General features: G+C 42.0%; 1 protein-coding gene across 3 annotated transcripts in view; it reads left to right on the forward strand.

The window, feature by feature from the left end:
- SLC25A17 (solute carrier family 25 (mitochondrial carrier; peroxisomal membrane protein, 34kDa), member 17) overlaps positions 1 to 7,450 on the forward strand; it is a 60,372-nt gene that overhangs the window by 22,601 nt on the left and 30,321 nt on the right. The gene's annotated exons all lie outside the window — the stretch shown is intronic.

The raw sequence follows: 7,450 nt of genomic DNA on the forward strand, positions 1-7,450 counted from the left end.
AAAAAAAAAAAAAAAAAAAAGAGTTAATATCCAGAATAGAGACAGAAAGCAGATTAGTGGCTGCCAGAAACTGAGTGAAGAGGGGAAGTGGGGAATACCTGCTTAATGGGTATGAGATTTTCTCTGGGATGATGAAAATATTTTGGAACTTTGGTGGTGGTTGAACAATATTATGAATTTATAGAATGGAATACTTTAAAATGGTTGATTTTATAATATGTTAATTCCACCTGTTTGTTTAAAGTCCCTTGAGCAATTAGACTGGCAAAAAAATCCTCAGACAACCAAAATAGAAGACACTTCATAACCCTGTAGGTTTTTAATCTTCTTCCTGGCCCCAGTGGATTTCCCTTACTTTCTTGTGAGCTCAGCTAAGCGTTTAAAGGATATTTGTTATATATATTTTATTCAACATTTCTAGGTATTTTGTAGCATGTTGTCTAGGCTACCATATTGCTGGAAATGGAAGCCTACATTTCAACTTTAAATATTTAACCCTCACATTTACACTTATGTTTTCTAACAAAGCCTAAAACAAATCCATACGTGTGTGTGTAAACAAATCTCCTTTAATTGGTTAAAACTGGTCAGCTTTTAGTTTCCTCCCCACTTCACAGCTTTCCCCCTGCCTCTGCCTATCTGTTTACTGCTTCCACCCTCCAGGGATTGTAGCAAAAAGGTGGAATGGGTTTCTGGCAAAATATGATAATGGTTAGCTTTCTGGGCACAGAATTTCCTGTTCCAACTGGGTGCTCCAAGTCACCTTTGGCAAGTCAGGTTCCCGTACTCACAGTTACTAGCTGGGACTGGTACTACCTGTCTGGTATTACTGTGGCACCCAGCCAATCAACCTGAAAGTTGGCCCAGGGCTTCCTTCTGCTTCCCAGGGTTTGTGTCCACCATTTGTATAATAGTAATTCTGTTGTATTATTAGTTTTCTATTGCTGCGGTAACAAATGACCACAGACTTAGTGGCTTAAAATAACACAAATTTATTATCTGTAGGCGTTGTAGATCTGTAGATCAGACCGATGCAGGTCTCACAGAGTTGAAATCGAAGTGTTAGCAGAGCTGTGTTCCTTTTTGGAGGCTCCAGGCCTGCAACTGTGTCCAGTCCTTTGAATGCAAGGACTTTTTTGCTCATGTGTTGTAGCGGATATCACAAAAATTATGCATGGATCTTTTTTTAAATTCGTCAGCTTTCATTAGTATTAGTGTATTATATGTGGGCCCAAGACAATTCTTCTTCCAGTGTGTCCCAGGATTATCCCTAAAAGGCTGGACATGTGTGCTCTAGGGGATAAACCATTTCCTTGCCTTTTTAGCTTCTAGAGGCCGCCACATTCCTTGGCTAGTGGCTTTTTATCCCATCTTCAAAGCCAGCAATGGTGGGTTGAGTCCTCATCACAATGCAACATTCCCACTACTCTTCTGTATTCCTCTGCTACCTTTTTTTGAGACAAAGTCTCACTTACTCTGTTGCCCAGGTTAGAGTTTAGTAGCACAAACTCAGCTCACTGCAACCTCTGGTTCAAGCAATTCTCCTGCATCCCAGGTTCAAGTGATTCTCCTGCCTTAGCCTCCCAAGTAACTAGGATTACAGGTGTGTGGCACTATTCCCAGCTAATTTTTGTATTTTTAGTAGAGACAGGATTTCACTGTTTTAGCCAGGCTGGCCTCGAACTCCTGACCTCAATTGATCTACCACCTCGGCTTCCCAAAGTCCTGGGATTACAGGTGTGAGCCACTGTGCCCAGCCAATAATGCTTTATTCAGAATAGCAGTTGTAAACCATTGTCTTTTTCTTTCCTTCCTTCCTTCTCTTTCTTTTTTCACCTTTTTTATAGAGACAGGGTCTTGCTATGTTGCCCAGGCTAGTCTCAAACTCCTGGCTCAAGTGATCCTCCTGCCTTGACCTCCGAAAGTGCTGGGATTACAGGGGTGAGCCACTGCACCTGGCCTTGGACCATTTTCTGACAAGACAACAAATGATGCTCACAGTTGACACAGACCTGGAGGCTCTCCTGCATGTCAACTGTAATCCCACCCTTTTCTCACAGACTCAATAAAACACTTCAGGCCTGGCACAATGGCTGGCCTGAGTGAAGAGACAACCTATACAATAGGAGAAGCTATTTGCAAACTATGCATGTGACAAGAGGTTAATATCCAGAATATATAAGCAACTCAACTCAATAGCAAAAACAAAACAAAGCAAACAAACAAAAACCAAGTAAATAATTAAGAAAAAAAAAGCTCTGAATAGATTTCTCAAAAGAAGACATAGAATTGGCCAACAGGGCCGGGCGCGGTGGCTCAAGCCTGTAATCCCAGCACTTTGGGAGGCCGAGACGGGCGGATCACGAGGTCAGGAGATCGAGACCATCCTGGCTAACACTGTGAAACCCCGTCTCTACTAAAAAATACAAAAAACTAGCCGGGCGAGGTGGCGGGCGCCTGTAGTCCCAGATACTTGGGAGGCTGAGGCAGGAGAATGGCGTAAACCCGGGAGGCGGAGCTTGCAGTGAGCTGAGATCCGGCCACTGCACTCCAGGCCGGGCGACAGAGCAAGACTCCGTCTCAAAAAAAAAAAGAATTGGCCAACAGATATATAAAAAAAAACTTCAACATCACTAATCATTAGAGAAATGCAAGTCAAAATCACAATGGGATATCACTGCACCCCGATTAGATTGACTGTTATAAAAATGACAGAAAATAGGGATCCCATTCCTTCACAGGGGCCCTGGTAGAATGAACTTGCATGTCTAGGTACCAGAGAGCCCCAAGTACTCACTTGCTCTAGGGTTGGGTGGGTAGATGGGCAAGGATGGATTGTCTCTACCTTCCCTCAACCAGCTGAGGCCCTGAAATCCTCCCTTAGCCAGATTTCAGGACAAAGGAGCACTAGATATTCTTAAAAGGACTCCTTTTGCTATTCCTTTGGAACCCGAATTGGGATTGAAAGTGAGAGGAACAGGGCCTGGGCTCAGAAGTGGGATATAAGGAAAGCAGAACCCAGTGTGCCTGTGTCCATGTCGTCTGGAGAAAAAGCTCTTGAGGATATCTAATAGCCATTATTCGCATCAAAACTCTCTAAGGTCCTCCACCTATTTTCTCATTTATGGGAAATGAAACATTCAGAGAAAGGACCTGCCCAGTCACCTCAGATGGCTCAGCTGGAAACTAGAAGTGAGATCCGACATAGTGGAAATGTGTAGCATATGGTGAGCCACTTTCCAACTTAGCCATTTAAAAAAAAAAAAAAAAAAAAAGCCAAAAACTAGCAAATGCTGGTGAGGACACAGAGAAAAGAACTCTTGCACACTGTTGATGGGAATGTAAATTGGTACAGCCATTATGGAAACGGTATGGAGGTTCCTCAAAAAATTAAAAATAGAACTACCATATAATCCAGCAATCCCATTACTGAGTATATATTCAAAGCAAATGAAATCCGCATGTCAAAGAGACCTCTGCATATCTGTGTTAATTGCAGTGCTATTTGCAATAGAAAAGATGTGGAATCAATGTTTATCTACAGATGAATGGATAAGAAAAGTGTAAGTATACACAATTGGGAATTTTATTCAGCTGTAAAACAGAATGAAATCCTGCCATTTGTGGTGACGTGGATGAACCTGGACAATAAATATTATGTTAAGTGAAATAAGCCAGGCACAGAAGAACAAACACTGCATGATCTTACTCATAAGTAGAATCTAAATTGATTTAACAGAAGTAAGAGAGTAGAATAGTGGTTACCAGGGGCTAGAGATGGTACGAAGGAGAAGGGGACCAGGAGAGGGTACAAAGTTTCATTTAAGCTGGGTATGGTGGTGGCACAGGGCTGCAGTTCCAGCTATTTGCGAATCTGAGGCAGGAGGATTGCCTGAACCCAGGAGTTCAAGACCAACTTGGGCAACACAGGGAGACCCCATCTCTTTTAAAAAAGAAAAAGTTGGCCAGGCGCAGTGGCTCACGCCTGTAATCCCAGCACTTTGGGAGGCCGAGGCGGGCGGATCACAAGGTCAGGGGATTGAGACCATCCTGGCTAACATGGTGAAACCCCGTCTCTACTAAAAATACAAAAAATTAGCCGGGCGTTGTGGCACATGCCTGTAGTCCCAGCTACAGAGGAGGCTGAGGTAGGAGAATCACTTGAACCCGGGAGGCGGAGCTTGCAGTGAGCTGAGATTGGGCCACTGCACTCCAGCGACAGGGCAAGACTCTGTCTCAAAAAAGAAAAAGAAAAGGAAAAAGTTAGACATTAATAAGTTCTGGTGTTCTATTACAAAGTATGGTGATTATAGCAAATAACAATGTTGTGTTTATTTCAGCATTAGCTAGAAGATTTCAAATGTTATCACCACAAAGAAATGATGTTTAAAGTAATGGGTGTGGTAATTACCCCAGTTTGATCATTATACAGTGTATACATGCATTGAAACACCACACTGCACCCCATAAACATGTACAGTTATTATATGGCACTTATAAATAAATAAATTTTAAAATGTCTCACTCTGGTATTCTTTTAATTCTTATCTACTAATTAGACCCCTTTTTGTTTTTTCTATATAGTCCTTTTATATATAAATCTGTTCTCATTACTAATCATTGGAGTACGGAGGAGGCAGTGGTGGGTTTTCAGCTAACCCTCTTGATCCAGTCTTTCTATTACTACTAAATTTATAAAATTGTTACTTGGTGTTACTCATTTGAATTTTCTGTTTTTCTTTTTTCTGAGATGCAGTTTCCCACTTGTTGCCCAGGCTGGAGTACAGTGGCACAATCTTGACTCACTACCTATTGAGGTCTGTTACTACCTCAAGAACTGGCATATGAAAATTCAAATCAAGTCGGGCATGGTGGCTCACACCTGTAATCCCAGCACTTTGGGAGGCCGAGGCAGATGGATCTCCTGAGGTCAGGAGTTCGAGACCAGCCTGGCCAACATGGTGAAACCCCTTCTCTACCAAAAATACAAAAATTAGCCAGGCGTGCATGGTGGCGGGCGCCTTTAACCCCAGCTACTCAGGAGGCTGAGACAGGAGAATCGCTTGAACCCAGGAGGTGGAGTTTGCAGTGAGCCAAAATCCTGCCATTGCCCTCCAGCCTGGGCGACAAGAGCAAGACTCCATCTTAAAAAAAGAAATGCAATACCATGTGATAGAAAACCAATGCCAGAGCCGTAACAAACTTAATAAGCTTTCTCTAACTTTCCAGCTCCCGTTTTTCTTGGAAATTGCCTCCTGAAGATGAAAAAGGATGCTGGATGCAGGGATTTATAGGATTTGTAAAGCTTTGTGGGTTCAGTGTTTTGTGAGACATTGAATATCATTTAGTCGTTGAGTATCATTTCTTGAAACATTGAATATCATTTAATCATTTATCATGACTAGAAAAGAACATTTATGTTGGGGTCATCACAACATAAATAAGTGAAAGTACAGTGAATTGAATAAATGTTTAATTGAGAATCTAGGATGTGCACAGATGTAGAATGAATATTCTCACAAATTAGTAGAAGGGTTGGATTTCACTGTAGTATATGTGCTGAAAGAGCCATAAATAAGTGCTACGGCAGCCTAAGGACTGAACAACCAATTGTAAGCTGATAGGTAGGGAGAGGTAACATTTAATACGCGTTTTGAAGAATACAAATATTAGAATATTCTCCCTTGTCTTGGAGGTTGACCTATTTAAATTGATAATAGGCCTGCCAAATTTTCTTATTTATCATTAAAGTTGACCTAGTTCCTATTTATCTTGATTTGTGTGTGTGTGTGTGTGTGTGTGTGTTTTGAGACAGAATCTCGCTCTTTTGCCCAGGCTGGAGTGCAGTGACACGAACTCAGCTCACTGCAACCTCCACCTCCCTGGTTCAAGCAATTCCCCTGCCTCCGCCTCCCGAGTAGCTGGGATTACAGGCATGTGCCACCAGGCCCAGCTAGTTTTTTTGCATTTTTAGTACAGGGGGGTTTCACCATGTTGGTCAGGCTGGTCTCAAACTCTTGACATGATCAGCCCAGCTCGGCCTCCCATAGTGCTGGGATTGATCACAGGCATGAGCCATCGTGCCTGGCCTTTTTTCAATTTTTTGTTTGTTTGTTTGTTTGTTTTTGAGACAGAGTCTCGCTCTGTCCCCCAGGCTGGAGTGCAGTGGCGCGATCTCGGCTCACTGCAGCCTCCACCTCATGATTAAAATATTGTATGAAGCCAGGTGCGGTGGCTCACACCTAGTACTCCCGCACTTTAGGAAGCTGAGGCCAGAGAATCACTTGAGGCCAGGAGTTTGAGGTCAGCCTGGGCAAATATAGTGAGACTCTGTCTCTACAAAAAATAAAATGAGCTGGGTGTGCTGACACACATCTGTAGTCCTAAATACTTGGAATGCTGAGGCAGGAAAATTGCTTGAGCCTAGGTGTTCAAGGTTACAGCAAACTATGATCTTGCCACTGCACTGCAGCCTAGATGACATAGCAAGACCCTGTCTCTAAAATAATTAACTAATACATTGGTTATTTTTTTGTAACCATTATTAGATCAGCAGTCTGAAACTTGCTATACCAGTGGGTATACATCTGGGTTGAGAACCACAAACCAAAATGGAAATTTCATGCATATAGGTTTCATCCTTAAATATATGCTTGTGGTTTTTATATATGACCTTCTGAGTGGAAAGACTGTTGTTTGCTTGTTTTTTTCATTGATAATTTGTGTCATTGTGTTATCCTGGATGAGCTTAAAGAATTGTTAGCAAAGAGATTGTTCCTTTTTAATTTAAAACACAAGCAAAGCACTATTTCAAAGACAATATGATTTTTACATGTCCTTTCACTTTGTGGTGAATGTATTAAGCACAGAATAAAAGTATGTATCTGTTTAATTACTGGGTATTTTGGTTTTGGGGGTTATCAGGGAGTGCTCATGATAGCAGAAACTGACCTGTAGAAGGTTAAAAATCCATTTGCCTGCTATCTTTGACATGTGTCCTAGGTTGCAAACCCCTAAGTTTGTCATATGCAGGGAAATACATTTTCTTTTTCAATGTCTGAGAGGAGAGAAAGAGGAGTTTTCTTCTGAAAAATTAAATACTTCTACTAAAGCATAGTAGAACCTTCAACATTACTAATCCTAATAGATTAAAATATTGTATGCATTTGTTCACTGAAAATCTGATTTGATCCATTGCTAATAATAAACTTTTGTTCATTTAAAAGTTGTGACTCCCAGCCAGGCACAGTGGCTCACGTCTATAATCTCAGCACTTTGGGAGGCCGAGGTGGGCAGATCACGAGGTCGGGAGTTTGAGACGAGCCTGACCAACATGGTGAAACCCCATCTCTACTAAAATTACAAAAATTAGTCGGGCGCGGTGGCAAGCGTCTGTAATCCCAGCTACTCAGGAGGCTGAGGCAGAAGAATCGCTTGGACCTGGGAGGCG

This window comes from Colobus angolensis, unplaced genomic scaffold (assembly GCF_000951035.1).
Source record: "Colobus angolensis palliatus isolate OR3802 unplaced genomic scaffold, Cang.pa_1.0 Scaffold65, whole genome shotgun sequence".
Classification (NCBI taxonomy): domain Eukaryota; kingdom Metazoa; phylum Chordata; class Mammalia; order Primates; family Cercopithecidae; genus Colobus; species Colobus angolensis.